This window comes from Hemicordylus capensis, chromosome 3 (genome assembly GCF_027244095.1).
Source record: "Hemicordylus capensis ecotype Gifberg chromosome 3, rHemCap1.1.pri, whole genome shotgun sequence".
Classification (NCBI taxonomy): domain Eukaryota; kingdom Metazoa; phylum Chordata; class Lepidosauria; order Squamata; family Cordylidae; genus Hemicordylus; species Hemicordylus capensis.
In genome coordinates, this window is record NC_069659.1 from 118997116 (window position 1) to 119015346 (window position 18231).

Consider the following 18231-nt stretch of genomic DNA (forward strand, 5'->3'; position numbering starts at 1 on the left):
AAAACCAAAGTAAAATAATAAAAGAACAAAAAACTAAATAAGCCAAATTAGTACTATTAGGAAACAGAAAAAATGTTTAGAATTTGAAGAGGAAAATAAAATCTAAGGCAATTCCTTTCCCACCCTCACACAATCTGATGGGGAGGGGGGAGATGGAAGGAGAATCCCAGTCAGAAAAAGGAAGAAAACTAGCTTGAGAAATGGAATTGATTAGAGAGCTCTCTCTGTGACTTGCATTCTCGAGCGAGACAGGACAGGAACCGGGGTCTAGTTGCCTCCTGGTGGCAGGAAATTATGTTTACAAAATTACAGTCCTGTTTCTCGACCATGCTCAGTCCACAACCCATCGATGACGAGCTCCAGCACAGTGGAGAATGACGACTGGCACCAGATCACTTAGTGCGGTTCATAGATTACCAGGCCTTTGAGCCTGAACATCCACAGTCCTAGTCAGTGGTTCCCAACCTCCAATAAATTGTAGCTGCGACTGATAGAAGTTGTAGTTCAGCGACATCTGGAGGGCTCCCAGGGTGGGAACCACTGCTCTAGGTACTTTACTATACTATACTACTCTTATTTTGTACACTGTATTGGTTTATGTGGCATTGTGAGGGCAGGCTGAGATTGTGAGCCATTTGGGGAAGGGAAGCCATCTTCTCATTATTCTTGTTTCTATGTAAACCATGTTGAGAACCTTTCTGTGAAATAGCGGTATAAAATGGTAATAGTAATCATCCTTTTTATTTGCTGGGACTTGGACGATGGTAGGCAAGAACCTATCCTTTCAGTGTAGCAAGGTAGCTAACGTTTGAGGATGCCAAGTTCCATCTAGATTCTAGCACGCACTGTTGTGTGTTCAGTTTGAAACTGCAGGGCAGCATGTGCTTTTTTGTTCTACCTTGTGACTTAAAAAACAAAAGACCTCATCAAGCTTTTTCTGTAATCTTCATGAATACTATCTTTGCACTGAACCTGTAGGTGCAGCGCCTGGTAGGATAGATACTTGTTCACACTTCTAGTCTTGAGAGGCATCAGGCACTAGTGGAGGCTGATTAGATGTGATCCTATGCAGTGCACCCTTACTTGGAAATATATTATACTGACACCAATGGGAATTTCTTCCAAATTACTGAGGTGTAAAGCTCACAGCCCTTGAGAGGTGAGTTGACTCTGCTGAACAATGAAAAGAATGATTAATTAGTAAAACCTGTGTGTCACATCAAGAATCCAGCAACTGAGTGGACATTTTGCATCAACACTGCTTAATATTAATCAGTATCTATAATTTTAATTCCCATTAGATTTAAGGTCAAAGCAGACATTATCCACCATTTACCAGGCAAAATAACCTTATATGTGTAGCAGACCTATTCTAAAATATACTTTACATTTGGGAGCCAGAGTTCTTGGCAACAAAAAAAAGCATGGCTTTCCCCCAGAAATGATACTGAATAATAGACAAAAGAAATGTATATTATAATTTTGTCCTTTTTCTTCAATTGTTCTATAGTTCTACTCTTTTTTTCTCTGTCTTGAACAGAATTCTCTCAAATGTATGAAAGCATTTCCTTCTTTTTCTATAGCCAAAGTTATAGTCTGATCTCAGAGGTATTCCTGAATCTGCTTTTTTCATGAAGGCCGCTGATAAATAAAAAATGCTAGTGAAGAGTAACAGCATGGAGACAGGAAGATGCAAGATGCAGGTGGTACAAGCAGTCTGCCTTCACTGACATACAGTGGCATCTGGAAACCTCCCAAAGGCACTCCTAATTATCATGCCTCCCAGCTCATTCTGCTGTTCTCTGTGTAAAAATGACAACCTGTAACTCACTGGAAGAAGCACACCAGCTACTCCCTTCTTTTCACAGACCCAGGCAGGCAACAACAACAGGAGAATTATCTAACTTCATGTACCACCATATATGGCTAGTGTACTGCATTCTGCTTGGTATCCCATAGTATGCAGAGATGTACAATATCAATTAAAATGAAAATAAATTTAAAATGCTTCTCTAACTGTACATTTTTGTGCAAGAGCTCAAACTGTTTCCAGAAGCATCAGTATTTAATGTATACTTGAGTATAGGAAACTAAACAGTTTTAGAATTGGTAGCGGAAATCAACCCACAATCCATCTCTCATGTCCACATATGTGGAACAGCCTATAGATTATCTTGCTGTGACCTAGTTATGAACCACAAGAGTCCTTTAACTAGCTAATCTTTACAGAATCATCATCAGGGGTCTACCAACACAAGTGCTGGACAATGCCATTAAAGGGCCCAAGGCTGATCCCTGAAGCCCTGATGAAAGAAGATGGCAGCCTTTAATGCAGTCACAGAGAAGTGCTCCAACTTGCTGCTGCTCCTGCTAAGGTAAGCCTCACCAAAGCTTTGTGGTAGGATTACCTTAGCAGCAGTGGTGGCAATGGTTCAGAGCTCTCTTCAGGAGCCACCATCTTCCTTTACCTATAATGCAGTGTCCTTGCTGTTGCATCACTGGATGCCATAGTGGGGGTATTATATTATAGGTAAAGTATATAGGATGCCACAGTGGGTATATTACATTAAAGGTAAAGGAAAATGGCAGCTGCCAGTACAGATTCCCTGCCTCTTTCAATGCTGAGGGAGTCCACAAAGGCCCATGGCTGAAACCTCCAAAGGACTCCAAAGGCCAACGTTGATGAGACACAAGCAAAATGATAACTCCTTTTAATTTACTGTCTATTTTCATGAGTTGCCATAGTCTTATTAACCAAGCTCTGGAGAGCTACTTCATAGCTATAGATTTAATCTTTCTTGTGAATATATTTGGTGATGCTAAAATGTCTTCTATTTTCAGCACACCTTGCTTTCTCATGAAATGGTTGTCCTTGTTTACCCTCACTTGCCTATATAACACCGCCATGTGCTCAATTCTGTGCAGTGACATCATTCTGTTCACTGCATGATTCCTGATTGGGTGGGACTACCCCATGTCACTAATGAAGGAAGAATCAGCAGCAAGGAACAAGTTGTTCTGGTAAACACTAATCTGCCTATTTTCTTTTCACCATAATCGTAATTGATTATTTCCATCTCCACAAGTTAGCTCATTTGTGAAGCCTTAAACGTTCATATGCCCACCATCAGACTTGAAGCAGGGTGGATGACATCATTAAAAACTATATCTACGTATTTTATTTATCATATTTCTATATAGCTTGACATATACATTTCTAGGCGGTGTACAAATTAAAAAACACAACAAATGTAAAAACCGTATTAAAACAGTTAAAGTCCATGAAACAAATAAAAGAATATCTCAAAATAAAAACACATTAAATAGTTTAATTTTTTCAGTTACAAGCCTGAGAAAACAGGTACATCTTAGGTCTTCCTAAAAGCAAACAGTGAATGAGATGCTCTCATTTCAACAGAGAACATATTGCAAAGCCTCACGGCAGCTACAGAAGCACCCCAGTCCTGAGCTGCCACCAAACGAGTTGGCAGCAACCCTAACTGGACCTCTCCAGATGATCGTAATAGGCGACAGGGTTCATGACAAAGAAGAAGCTCTCTTAAGTACCCTGGACCCAAACTGTTAAGGGCTTTATAGGTAATAACCAACATGTGGTGGTTATTGGAAACAGAGCAGCAGCCAGTGCAAATCTTTATACAACTGGTGGTGCGGGGTCCTTTGAAATCTGCCCCAGGGCAGGATGCATTAGAACCCTCAGTAGTACGCTGTGCTGCATTTGCACAGCACTTGGGGGGTAAAGTTGCTTGCATTCGCCATGAGTTGGATACTATGGCTGATGCAGGATCATTGGGAGAGGTGCCCAAAGTAAAACCTGGTCTTGTTTTGCTGGGCAATTATTGTCCAATAGTCAATTATTGGTCCCTGAGGATGTGGACAAGGTGTTTAGTTGAGTTCGGCCGACCATATGCATGCTTGACGCTTGTCTTTCATGGCTTATTAAATCTAGTAAGGAGGGAATTTTTGGCTGGGTCCAGCATGTTTAAAATGCCTCAGTGAGAGAGGGAGTGGTCCCAGCTTCATTCGACCACTCCTAAAGAAACCCAGTTTGGGCCCAGAGGATGTAAACAACTATAGGCCTGTGGCCAATATTCCCTTCTTTGGCAAGGTGCTTGAGCGTTTTGAGGCTGACCAGCTCCAGACACTCTTGGAGGAAACAGACTGTCTAGATCCATTTCAATCAAGCTTCAGGCCCGGCTTTGGAACAGAAACTGCTTTGGTTGCCCAGCGGGATGTCCAATGCAGAGAGAGAGAAAGAGGGAGTGCAACCCTGTTAATTCTCTTGGATCTCTCAAAGGCTTTTCCGCCCACATTCTCTCACCTGTTTCACCATTGAGTAACCCATTGGGAGAAGCTGTGACCAAACTAGACCACTAGCTTTTCCCAACCAGGTCTCTGTAATGCACACCAGTTCCTTCACCCATAATCAAGTCATGTGTGGTCACAGACTTATTTTGGACCAACCTGGCATTACAGAATACAATTTTCCCTCACCAACCATGAGGGTTCCACTCCGGAAAACCTTGCAGTTGGTGAATTCACAGTAAACAAGCCATTGAAACTAATGGCAAACAGGGGTTAGGGGAATTGTGGTCATGGAAAGACAGAAAATAAGGTTAAAAATAGATAGAATCATCCCCTGACCCACAGAAATGACACCCCCCCCCGGAAATCAGGTTTAAAAAACCTGACACTTTTTTAAAAAAAACTCACCAAACCGTGGATACTCAGGTCGTAGTTGGTGAGGGCAGTCACAATTTCCCAGTCGCAGATACTCAGATCCACGATTGGGAAAACTGTGATTGGTGAGGGACAACTGTAATAAGGTAAGGTTCTGTGGATTGTTGGATCTGCTCTCCAAGGTCAAAGAATAGTAGGCCTACTGGAAGGGAAGACGATGACTACGTTTCTGAATTCCCTTCCCTTGTAATGGCCTGCTGACCTACCAGTGCCATATCTTGACCTACTAGCGCTTTATGCCACTGAGGTATTTCTATGTGTCCCTACAGTTATAGCAAATTTGGTTCAAATCAGTTAGGCGGTTCACAAGTTAACCCACTTGCACTTCAGTTTATGTCTCCACCATCCTGAATCGGAGTGGATGACATCATCACCACCTACACCATCAAGGTGCTCCTATGTGTCCCTACAAGTGTACCAAATTTAGTTCATATTGGTCCAGGCATTGTGAAATTGATAATGGGGGATACACACCAAAAAAATTCCAGGGGATTCATAAGCTTACTTTTTAAAGGAGTAGGCTAAAAAAAAAAAACAATGGCAGTAAAGCAGCAGCAGTAGTCAAGGCATACAATAGTGTAGATCAAAATCCACCAGAAAGTATTCATACATGCTTTGTGGGGGGAAACCTACTTTTAACAAAATTGCCCATTTTTGCACAAAAAGAGAAACTGGATAATATTTAACACAGCTTCTTGTAAAATATTACTAGCATTAAAGACTTGCATTATCATCTTGCCGAAGACTCACAGGTCAGAAAGATGCTCTGAATTATTGCTTTGTCTTTTATAATGCTGCTGCTTATGGCTCCAAAAGGTTTTTAATATTAATTTACAGCACAGAATGAGTCATAACTTTAATGTGGAAAAGGAAAATGTTTAATGACTTCCACTGGGAAGCTAACACTTTCCGATGAAGGAATTATAAAGTGCATTGGTGCTGCAGGGCATTTATGTATTTCTGATCTTCCTTATCTCAGGCGCAATAGGAAAAAAGCCTGCTACAAGGACTGACTGCTTGTCTACCCCAGGGAGCTGGTCTTTCCTACTCAAAGCAGTAGCAAAGGGGAAACTAGTTTTGCAAAGCCCCTCCAGTAAGTGGAAAAGTCCACATGAAGGCTAACCACCACGTGCCCCCCACCACCACCCAGTATTCTGTATGACTGTATAAGCATCATGCTACCTCAGAGTATTTTTAATTCTAGAGGAGGTTTCATCCATCACTTCTAAATCATGAGGACAACAACTTTGCTGTATGTAACAATAATAATTATGTCAGGGCAGCTGCATATATTGCAATCTGTTTTACGGCAACACTTCTTGAGACTCATGTTTGACTGTGCACTTAGTCAAGCAGATTCAAGCCTACTGAAGTCTTTGGAACTTAATCCAGCTGTTATGTAGCTTGTAGAGCCCTTCCTCAATGATATAGAACCCATTACTGTAAATAATGGCTGCAATCATTGTGAGAAACCTTGTGCCAAACCACTTAATAAACACACACACCCTTCTCTCACACCCTCAGTTGATTACTTCTTAAATAACAGATTAGTCTCCCAAATAATCGGAATCCATGTCCACACTCTAAATAGGTGCTTAATAGCTCATATTTTAAAATTAATACTTAACGAAATGATTTGTCAATAACAGGGAACACAACAGAATGGTTTCAATTGCAGGTAGGCTCAGAAAGCTTCAAGTCATAGGGAACAACAGGTTTATTGTTGGGTAATCAGAATCATGTGGCATTCAAACATAAAAGGAAAGAAGGTGTTTCAAAATCTGGGTGATAGGCAAATTGTCTTTATCAAAGCAATATATTCTGAAGCAGAACATATCAGAGAAGTGTTTCTCCAACCTTTTAATTCACATTCTACTTCTAAACTTATTCTACTACACAATTCCTGCTTGGGGACTCAGAGAGAGAGAGAGAGAGAGAGAGATTACCCCAGACACTGCTTGTTTTCTAGCAATAGCACATCAGTCCTGGAGTCCTAGCATTCATGACCAGCCTCACTTCTATGGATCCCAAGGCACACTTTCAGAGCCTATCATGTCATTATCTTTACCATCCTTCTATGGAGTGCTTTATTCATCCATCCCTTTTTATATCCTTAGACAACCTGGGTAAAGTGGTCCAGAATGATTTCCTCTTTCCATCAGAAACAATCTCATTGATTTTGATTTGTGGGGGGCAGCATCCAAGCTGCTTCATCCCAGCTCAGGCACTATATGCTGGTTTCCAGGATAATTTGCCTTTATATCTCTCATTCTTAATATGAACAGTGGGACTAACTCAGGAAACAAGTGTGTATTATGGTAGATATCATTTTGATTTAAAGGAGCAATACAACTTATAAGGCACAGTTACATTGGTACTGATTTATATATGGCAAGTGCATTCCATTCTTCCGCACAGATAACCAATTTTTCACACTATGCACATCTGTATTTATAAGAAGGCATGTACAAAGGTGCATGAATTCTCTAATGCTTGAATTCTGCATTCAATCTAGTAGGCATTTTTATGGCCAAATAGGCATTTAAGTAAATTCAGATACATAACTACATTGCTTCCCATTCCAAGAACCAGAAACCCGAGAATACATTGACACTGCACTAATAGTTTATTCAAAGTCAAAGAAAAAAGAGGAGAAAAAAATCCTGATAACATGAAGCAAATGAATTGTTAGAAAAAGCGAAAAGAATTGTCCTGGAGTGTTTATCTTGTTTTTGCTCTTAACAGCAATCAGATTCCTTTTCAAGTACATAATTTTCTGCCTTTTGCCTTCTGCAGTTTTATGCATCACAAAGCAATGAAAGAGATGTGGACAGGATATGTATTTCAGATAGATCAGTGTGTCAATAAACGACTGGTTGGTAGCCTGAGAAAGGAGATTTCCAGCATTTCCTCTGACTGGTTACAATTGAATGAAATAGCCTCTGATTATGCTAGTTGTGTATTTATTGCATCTGCACTTTGCAATTAGCTCTATCTTTCCAGGTGCAAAGAAAAGTGAATGCATACTATTTGACAGAAATGGGGATGAGATCATTTTTTAGAAGAGGGTAATTGCAGAATCACTAGACTGTTTTCAAGATAATCAAGACAATGTACAATTAGTCATGGAGCCAGCTAGAGGGGAGGTGATCCTCAGCTTCTTCCTAAGTAGCGCCCACTGCCCAGGATGTGGTGTATGACTAAGTGGCATTGAACTACTCGGGGATAATGATTCCAGCAGTGTCAAATTCAACATGTATATGAGCAATACATTGGCCTGAAGGCCCAGTATGGTCACATGTAACTTCAAAACAGGAAACTTCTCAAAGATTAGAGCATTCATTACAAGGAAATTGAAAAGGAGAAGCAGGAGGTTCAAATAGTTTGAGAATGTTGGCAGTTACTTAGAACCGGAATAATACCAACTCAGATAGAATGTACACGTCAGGTTAGGGAAGGTACAAACAAACAAAAATCCAAGATTATGCCAGTGTGATTAAACAGCAGTGTGAAGAAAGTTATAAAATGTAAGGAAGTTTCCTGTAAAAAGCAGAAATCCTGCCAGCATGAAGAAAATATGATAGAGCACAATTTTCGGCAAAACAAATGTAAGTCAATAAGGCAAACAAACAGATGTGTTGGGGAGCTTATCGATATAAACATTAAGATGAACAAACTGAGAGCAGGAAACCAGCTAGAGGGGAACCTGTTGAACCACTAGATGACAAACCAGTTATAGAATTACTGAAGAAGGATATTGTGATTGTGGAGAAAATGAATGAACAGTTTGTATTGGTCTTGCTTATTGTGGATAATCTTGGATGGATATCCACATCTGTAGGGGCGGTCCGATCATGAGGCAAGGTGAGGCTGTTACCACAGAGGGCACATTATTAAGGCACCAGCAGGGTCCAGGTGCCCCCTGTCACAGGTATTAGAGCTGTTCTTCAGGACTGATCTGACCCTGCAAGCTTTGCAAGCAGTGCCTCTCCTCACTTTCCTTGCAAAGCTTGCATGGAGCACAGTGAAAGAAGAGGAGATTGCTGGCAACCTTCCTTCCTCCCCATCCCTGTGCCAATTTCAAAGCTTGCAGGAGTTGGTTTTCAAAGGAGGCCAGCCTCTACTATCAGCATGGGAAAAGATAGCATTTGGAGTCTGGTCTCAGGCACCATATTTCCTTGGGCTACCATGCATGCCTGAGCCACATTTTGCAGGGAGGACGTTGGACTAATTAAGTCAATCAAATAGAAATGACAAAAGATGAAGTTCTATGATAAGTTGACAAATTAAAAGTTAGTAAGTCACCAGGTCTGGGTACTTATACCTAACAGTTGTGACAATGTGAGATTGTTGGGTCTTCTAACAAAATATGCACAATGTCAGTAAAATTCATTGCTGTACTGGACAATTAGAAAGCAGCCAGTGTAACACCAATCTATAAAAAGAGATCCAGCAGCGAGCTAGCCCATCAGCCTAATATCTGTCCCAAATAAACTGATGAAAATTATTGTTAAAGTCAGAATTGTTCAACATACGGAAGAACAAGCCTTGCTGTGTATGAATCTTTTAGAATTCTCTGGGTTTTAGCAATCACATAGATAGAAGTAATCAGGTAGACATAATATGCTTGGACTTCCAAAAATCTTTTGAGAAACTCCATCACTAGGCCTCCAGCATAAATCTATCTACATGGAATAAGGGAGTATAATCCGTATCTGGTTGAAGAACATGAAGCAGACAATAGGAGTAAGCAAACAGTTCTCACTATGGAAGTAACATGAGGATCCACAAAGATTCTGTACTGGTATTCTTTTGCTATGAGTCTAAGTGTTGCAACTCAAGCAAAGGTCAGAATAGTCAAAGGTTGGTCTCACAGTCACATCTGACCCCTGTAGGGTTGGTGGACCTATTAGAATTGTCTGCCCGAAAAGGCTGTTGAATCCAGTAGGATTCCAAAGGGCCTTGGAGGATTTTGGAGTTGGTTCTGCCAGTGGTTCTGTCGATGCCCTGGTGGATACCTGGAAAAGGGAACTTACCAGGGCAGACACAATAGCTCCTAAGCTTGCTTTCCAACCCGCTTCCAAATTAGCTCCATGGTATACGGCAGGGCCACAGGAGCTGGAGTGGTAAGGTAGATGACTGGAGGAGGACTCGATGATACAGCATACAGCCCACTTGAAGGCCTATGCTGTGGCAATATTTGCAGCAAATATTTTATTTTATTCTGCACATATTCAGTCTGCAAGTTCATGCCCAGCAGAGCTGTGCCTGATTATTAGGGGTTTAACTAAAGCCCCTTCTGTTTCCGGAAACGATATCTCACTGTGATGCATTCAATGAGTTCTTGGCAGATAAAATCTCACACATTCGGGCTGATCTGGACTCCACTATTTCTGTAGGGCCACTTAGGGAGTTGTCTAGCAATCCCTCTTGCAATATTAGATTGGATCAGTTTCAGTTTGTGACTCCTGAAGATATGGACACGCTGATTGGAGCACTACAGCCTATCACCTGTTCTTTGGCTGCTTGCCCAACATTATTGATCTCATCTTGCTGGAACGTTGTTGGAACTAGTCTAGTTGATATCATTAATAACTCACTGAGGAAAGGCAGGATGCCACTTTGTCTGAAAGAGGCAATGGTTAAACTTCTTCTTAAGAAGCCCACTCTGAATCCCCTGTTAATGGATAATTATAGGTCAGTCTCCAGCTTCCCATGGTTGGGTAAAATGATTGAGAGCGTGGGGGCTGACCAGCTGCATGCAGTCTTCAAAGAAACTGACTGGGGCGCTTCTCACGATCAGCAAAAATTGGGCTAGCAGAGGCTAGCCCGATTTTTGGTGACCATAAGAACCACCGGGTTCGCAGCCAAGCCCGGTGGATCTTGAGCGGCAAACCCGCTTGAGAACCCCTGGTAAAAAGCAGGTTTGTGGAGTGAGCACTCCGGCAAACCTGCTTTTTACCATTGTGAGTAGCCGCAGTGTGGCTTTGTGCTGTGCCTACTCACGAGTAGTCCCCCGGCAGGGAGGTGAAAAGCCGCCTCCCGGCTCGGGGGTCTCCCCAGTATGCCCTGCGCACTCGCACAGGGCATACTGGGGCTTGTGGGGGCCGTGCGGTCCCCGCTCCCCCCACCCCCCGCCAGGTCCGTCTCGGTGCCGGCCATCGTGTGGGCGGCCGATCTGGCCACCCAGGGCTCCCTTCCCGCTGACAGGTTAAAACCAGGTCTCGCTGATCGTGAGACCCGGTCCATTATCTAGATTTATTTCAAACTAGTCTTAGGCCAGGCTATGGGGTTGAAATGGTCAACATGATAGATGAGCTTCACCAGGGAATAGACAGAGGGAGTATGACTCTGCTGGTTCTTTTGGATCTCTCAGCAGCTTTTGATACCATCGATCATGGTATCCTTCTGGATCACCTGAGGGATTTGGGGATAGGTGGCACTGCTCCTATGTCTCAGTTAGATTTCAGATGATGGTAGTGCTTGGTGACAGTTGCTCTTCAAAACGGGAGCTGGTACATGGAGTCCCTTGAGGCTCCATTCTGTCACCAATGGTTTTTAATATCTACATGAAACCACAGGGTGAGGTCATCAGGGGATTTGGTGCTGGGTGTTATCAATATGCTGATGACACCCAAACACATTTTTCCTTGTAATCAATGTTAGAAAATGGCATTAGTCTCTTAAATGCCTGCCTACAGGCAGTAATGGGCTGGGTGAGGGATAATAAACGGAAGCTGAATCCAAGTAAGGTAGAGGTGCTCATTGTTGGGGGACGTAATCTGCAAGACAGGATATAACCTCCTGTTCTGGATCTGGTTAGACTCTCCAGAAATATCAGGTTTGTAGTTTGGAAGTGCTCTTGGTCTCAGGTCTCACCCTGGTGCCATAGGTTGAGGCTGTGTCCAGAATCACATTTTACCAGCTGCCATTGTTGGTCAACTCCATTTGTTCCTTGACCTGAAAACAGTGGTACACCAGTTGATAACCTCCAGGTTGGACTACTGCGATGTGCTCTAATGTTGGGCTGCCTTTGTTTGTAGTTCAGAAACTTCAGTTAGTCCAAAATGCGGCAGCCAGATTGGTGTCTGGGATATCCTGGAGAGACCACACTATGCCTGTTCTTAAACAGTTGCACTGGCTTTTGATATGTTTCTGGGCAAGGTGCAAAGTATTGGTTATTATCTTCAAAGTCCTGAATGGCTTCAGTCCAGGCTGCCTAAGAAAGTGCATTTCTCTGCAAGATCCCCATTTCTCATTAAGATCATCAGGAGGGGTCCATCTTCAGGTGCCACCGGTTCATCTGGTAGTGACCTGGGATCAGGCCTTCGCAGTTATCACCCCTAGGTTGTGGAACATGCTCCCAGAGGATTATTTTCCTTGGTGGCCTTCAGGACAGCCTTAACTACTCTTCTTTTTAGCCTGGCTTTTAATGATATCCAGTTTGAATTTTAATCTGGTTTAGATGTGTGTGTTTTTATTTAATTGTTTTATTGTGTGTTTTTGATTTGCATGTAAACCACCCTGAGCCACTCTAGGAAGGGTGGTATATAAATTACATGAATGAATAAATAAAATAGAAGCAGATCAATAGGTGCATTTTAAAATTGACTATCTCCAATATGGAAACTGGTTTTAAAAAAAAAAAAGAATAAAGCACTTTATATTTCCCTCCATGTTCTCTCTCAATAGAAACAGTTGGAGCCCCCAATCAAGTATATATACCAGCTAATAAAATGGTACAGTGAACAGCATATGCTCTTTGTGCACAGCTGTGCATATATCATCACTGTGACATGTACAACATGCCAGAAGTAATACCAGTGCTTTTAGGATTACTACAAGTACCTACTTTTTATTTTTCACTCGTTCAACTCACCTACTATGTGAATGCTGGGCATCTTAATTTGAAAAAATTACAAATATTATTAAATGATATCAACTAAAAGACAATCAGCTGCCCATAACAATAGTGTGTAACAGAATACACAAAATGCAGTCCAATTCTGTCACCTCAATCCCATACAGATTGTTTGCACAGGAAAAAAAATGGTTTCCATGCCTTCTCTGGAAGCCATGCAGGGCAAAACTGAGGAGCAGGCTACAAAGGTACTTTTTTCCAGGCAGATGATGCTTTAAATGTCCTCTACATAGTGCTTTCTTCATGGTACCTTTGAACATGTAGCATGGTTCACCATGTGCTGCATGCTTACATTGCCAGTCATTACTGAGAATGTAGTTCTGGCAGAGAAACATGCCATAAGAAAAGAGCCACATGATGAGTGTGCACCTCATTTGCAGTAAAGGCAAGATAAAATCCACTAATTAAATAATATGATATGCTGTGGAGAAGAAACTGCATGGAGACCATATCAAAGGGGCTTCACCTGCTAAGGGTGCCATGGCAAAGCATGGAACATTTTGACTCAGAAGAGCCTTACATTTTTTTCTTGTGTAGAAGCCATGTACATGTCAGGCCCATCTAGTCCAGCATCTAGTTTCACACAGTGGCCCACCAGATGCCACTGGGAGCCTATAGGCAGGAGTTGAGGGCATGCCCTCTCTCCTGCTGTTACTCCCCTGCAAATGGTATTCAGAGGCATCCTGCCTCTGAGGTTGGAGGTGGCCTATAGCCCTCCAACTAGTAGCCATTGATAGACCTCTCCTCCATGATGTTATCCAAACCCCTCTTAAAGCCATCCAGGTTGCTGGTTGTCACCACATATTGTGGCAGAGAATTCCACAAGTTGTTTATGCATTGTGTGAAAAAGTACTTCCATTTGTTGGTCCTAAATTTCCTGGCAATCAATTTCATAGGATGACCCCTGGTTCTAGTGCTGTTAGGAGGAGAAAAAATTATCTCTATCGATTTTCTCTACACCATGCATGATTTTATAGCCCACTACCATGTCTCCCCGCAATCGTCTCTTTTCTAAACTAAAAAGTCCCAGGTGTTGTAGTCTTGCCTCATAAGGAATGGATTCCAGGCCCCTGATCATCTTGGTTGCCCTCTTCTGTACTTTTTCCAGTTCCACAATGATATGGTGACCAGAATTGTACGCAGTACTCCAAGTGTGGCTGCACCATAGTTTTTTTATATAATATAATATATTATATATAATTATGTAATTATAATATATAATATTATATATTTTATTATGTAATATTATAATGTTAGCAGTTTTATGTTCAATCCCCTTCCTAATCATACCTAGCATGGAATTGGCCTTTTTCACAGCTGCTGCACATTGAGTCGACTCTTTCAACAAGCTGTTCACCACGACCCCAAGATCCCTCTCCTGATTAGTCACTGGCAGCTCAAATCCCATCAGCGTATACTTGAAGTTGCAGTTTTTCATCCCAATGTGCATCACTTTACACTTGCCAACATTAAACCATATTTGTTATTTTGTCACCCACTCACCCAGTTTGGAGAGACTGGATGTCATACAGGGATTGGTGAAGATTCTTTTTCTGGCAGAAGCTCTGCAAATTCCTTTATGAGTACTGATTAACTGCTTCTTCCCTTTTCCCAGTCTGACTCTCTTTAGTTCTCATGAATGTCATGAGAAAAATAAAAGTTTTCAAGTGTAATTTTTAAAATCAGAATTTTCTGGTGGATCCAGAACCAATACACAACTATTTACAGGTCTTAATCAGATGATCTTGTTCTTCTGTTCTTAGTTACTGATGGGTAGTGGCTATGATTTTTGCACCAGTTACTTGCCTTCTTCAACTTTAAACTATTCATTTCTGGAATTCTTTTTGCACTTTCAGTTGTAGGCTTGGCTGCTGATCAGGCTCCTTATGAAAGGGAATTATGATGCTTCATTGTATAACCTTGAAACAGGCTCAGGCCCTCTGAGTCACCCACTCCAAGCTGCTTGAAATGATTTTAAAGAATTTCCCCTTTCCCTCTTGCTTCCACCTGACATGAGATATTTCCTCTTTTGAAGTTACCTAGCCTCTCAGCTTCTCTTCTTCTTCTTTTCCAGACTTGCTTCCTAGCAAGCCCTTTCTTCCTGTCCACTCACAGCTCAACCCTCTCTAACTGCCATTTTCAACTGCTGAATCTTCTGGCAGCAACCTACCCAACCTATAGCTACTCCACCTTAACCATGGAATCCTCCTGGCAACCACATTAAATCTTTGTTTACCATATGTACCCTATTTACACATTATAAATTATAAATTATGGTGGACAAAAGTTGGGAGAGATTTAATTAGAGTGTGGTCTTTTTTTCTTTTTAAAAAATAAACGAATCTATCTATCATTCTCTAAGATGTATCCATGGCTAATCCCATGCGTGGCAGCTCTCACGAGAGTTCGTGAGTGAGGGGAAGGGGATAGAAAAGTGACAGCGGTGGGGAACATAAGGACAACAGACAGACCAGCAAACAAGCAGGCAGGTGGGGAGAGAAAGCGATGGCAGCAGCAGGAGGGAGAAAGTGAAAGTGGTGGAGGGGATAAAAGGAGGAAGTTGAAGTGAAAGGGGGAAGTGCGGCATCCGGGGCGGGGGGAGAGAAAGCAGTCGCGGCTGGGTGGGAGAAGAAAGAGGTGGGTGGCCAGAAAAAGAGAGAAAAAACAGTGGAGCGGGGGAAAGGGAAGAGGAGAACAAGGGAACAAGAACAAGGGAGGGGGGCTGAGAACGTGGGAGAACTAGAGGCGCAAATGCTCTGTGTCCAGGCCAGCTAGTTTAATCTTATTTGTGTAGGCATAACTCAAACCTCTCCATCGATCCTTAAATGCAGGAGTATTCTAAACACATTCCTAAACACAGCTGGAAAAGCAGCTTTAATATAATTTTCAATAAGTTGCATATGGATTGAATATGCCCTGAACATTGTTCTTGATAGACCTAGCTTTTTAAAAAGTTTACCATGGAGATAAGACTTACGTAACATCACAGGTGAAACCTCAGCATTTGAGAACTGTGGGAGTGTACTGCTAAAGCATTGATTTTAACATTTAGCCAGCGAGTTTCATAAGCATAGCACACACTGTGTTTTTGGAGAATAGGGGGCAAGGGTTGATGCCAAGAAATAAAAAGAGAGAGAGAGAGAGAGAGAGAGAGAGAGAGAGAGAGAGAGAGAGAGAACGAACATTAAAAGAAACAGAAGGCTCTGAGACTGACCTTTCATGAAAAGCACAGGCAATTGTTTACTGCATTTCTATGTTTTGTAATCCCAGTTTAATGTCCATACAAGAACTTGCACATAGACAAGGCACAAACTCTGCAAAATCTGAAGTCAGTGCATGTCCCATATGCAAGTTTCCTTCAGACATTATCATACTAGTTCAAACATTTGAAACATGAGTCACCTGATCAGTGCCTCTAATCCATGCAGTATCTATTGCTTTTTCTGCTGCTATGAGAGAGGTATCCCACCTAATGGCGCAGCAGGGAAGTAACCTGCTTAGAGAGCAGGAAGCTGTTGGTTTGAATCCTCACTGGTGTTTCCCAGAATATGGGAACTCCTATATTGGGCAGCAGCAATAGAGGAAGGTGCTGAATACTGTGCAGGATATGACAATGATAAACTCCTCCTGTATTTTACCAAGGAAACCACCTGGCTCTGTGGTCACCAGGAGTCAACACCAACTTGACGGCACAACCTTTTATTTACCTATGATGAAGGAATGCCCTTTTTAATGCTGACTGCATTTATTGCTATCTTATTCTGGTGTGTTGGCATTTTTAGTGATGATTCTCTTTATTGAGCAGGGGGAGAGCAATTGGCCCTATCCATCACCAGCACAGCATCCTTCTAGTGGCTGTTGCTGGTGTCAATGTTATGTTTCTTTTTCAGTTTGTGAGCCCTTTGGGGATAGAGAGCCCTTTTAGCCCATTTATTTATTTATTTATTTATTTATTTATTTACCTACCTACCTACCTACCTACCTACCTACCTACCTTATTTCTATGTAAACCACTTTGGGAAACTTTTGTTGAAAAGCGGTATATAAATATTTGTTGTATTGTACTGTATAACTTCTTAAATCAATGATAATAATAATTAAATATAATAATAATCAATAAACAAATATGCATAGGATATCACTGCCCACCTCCAAACAGGGATCATTGCATTGTAGTCACCAGTCCGGCTAGCATGAGTCAGGGGGATGGGTGCAAAGAGACAATACTTCTTGAGATGCTTTACATGGTCTCTGTTATGCACTGAACTTGGGAACATGTGGACCTTGAGCCAACCAAAGTACTGGCATAACCTCTTGGCAACCCACTATAGAATCTCTGTTTTGTGCAACGTTGTTTTTAGACTGCACTCACAGTAAAACACAATAAATAAGTAAAATTTAAATTTAAAAATCTCAGTGAGGATTCACTCTAAAATGGTGTGAAAAAACGCAGATCTCCATCTTAGCTCAAGCATGTCTTACACTTACACTCCATCCTAAGTGCTCTGAATGGGGGACATTCCTCCCTTTTGTTACTGAATGAAGACAATCCTTGCTATTTGTCATTGAAGGGACAGAGCCATCAAGATTTAGTCTTAAACAGGTAACCAGCTCAAACCAGACCTACCTTTAGACATGTAAGTTCAGACCCAGGGAGGAGGAGGAACTTCCACTTTGGAGGGAAAGCCTCAATTGTGAGTTGCAAGTAACCAGACATCATGTCACCAGCTGCTCCTAGTGTCCCAAGGGAGAGGCTGTAGAGATTAATGCTCTTTCAATCAAGAACTTGCCTACTGCTAGACTAACGTAAAACTCAGTGCTCGTAAGTTAATGTTTTTTTTTGTGTGTGTGTTTTTAAAGTGTGCCCTTCTTTACTCCCAATTTCCCCTTCTTCTTCTATTTTGTTTTACATTTATATCCCACTCTTCTTCTAAGGAGTCCAGAGTGGTATACATGGCTATGTTTATCTTCACAACAGCCCTGTGAGGTAGGTTAGGCTGAGAGATGTGTGACTGGCCCAAGTCACCCAGAGATGCATGACTGTCCCAGGGTTTCATGGCTGAGTGGGGATTTGAACTCAGGTTTCCCTGGTCCTAGTCCAAGACTTTAACCACTACACCACACTCGCTCTCCAGTTTTTTCCGCAGTTCCTTATTCTGTGTGCATCCCTTGTTTCTTAATAAATTTCATATACTTAGAAGTTGTTTCAGAGTGGTTTAAAAGGTTCTAGAGGCTTACTTACAAAACACTTCCTCGTGTGCCTTATAAGGTCCTGCACTACTGATGATTGGTTTTTAGACTAATATACAGTTTGTCTGGAGCTGGGTTGTGTGGACTCCGGCTATACAGTGCCTGCAAGTCCCGAGTCAGACAGTTCTAGGTTGTTGAAGCTGTGTCTGAGCCTGGTCAGTGGCTTTAGATCAGTCTTCAGCTGATGGCAGCCTGAAGGAGTGGTGTGCTCCTAAACTGGGATCAGAGTAATCTCTCTACTGATAGTAAAGTAACGCTAAAGTTTGCCGTTGAGTCGATGTCAACTCCTGGAGACCAGAGAG

The 18231-nt window shown here is 41.9% G+C and overlaps 1 protein-coding gene and 1 long non-coding RNA gene across 3 annotated transcripts in view; one reads left to right on the top strand and one right to left on the bottom strand.

Moving 5' to 3' along the window:
• Positions 1-1999, top strand: part of LOC128352115 (uncharacterized) — a 28079-nt gene extending 26080 nt beyond the window's left edge. Inside the window, exons 4-5 of one of the 2 annotated variants that reach the window (XR_008320209.1) lie at positions 979-1159; positions 1584-1999. This is a non-coding gene — a long non-coding RNA (uncharacterized LOC128352115). The remainder of the gene's footprint in view (positions 1-978; positions 1160-1583) is intronic. The other variant, XR_008320210.1, reaches the window with a different exon arrangement.
• FRMPD4 (FERM and PDZ domain containing 4) overlaps positions 1-18231 on the bottom strand; it is a 564699-nt gene that overhangs the window by 535974 nt on the left and 10494 nt on the right. The gene's annotated exons all lie outside the window — the stretch shown is intronic.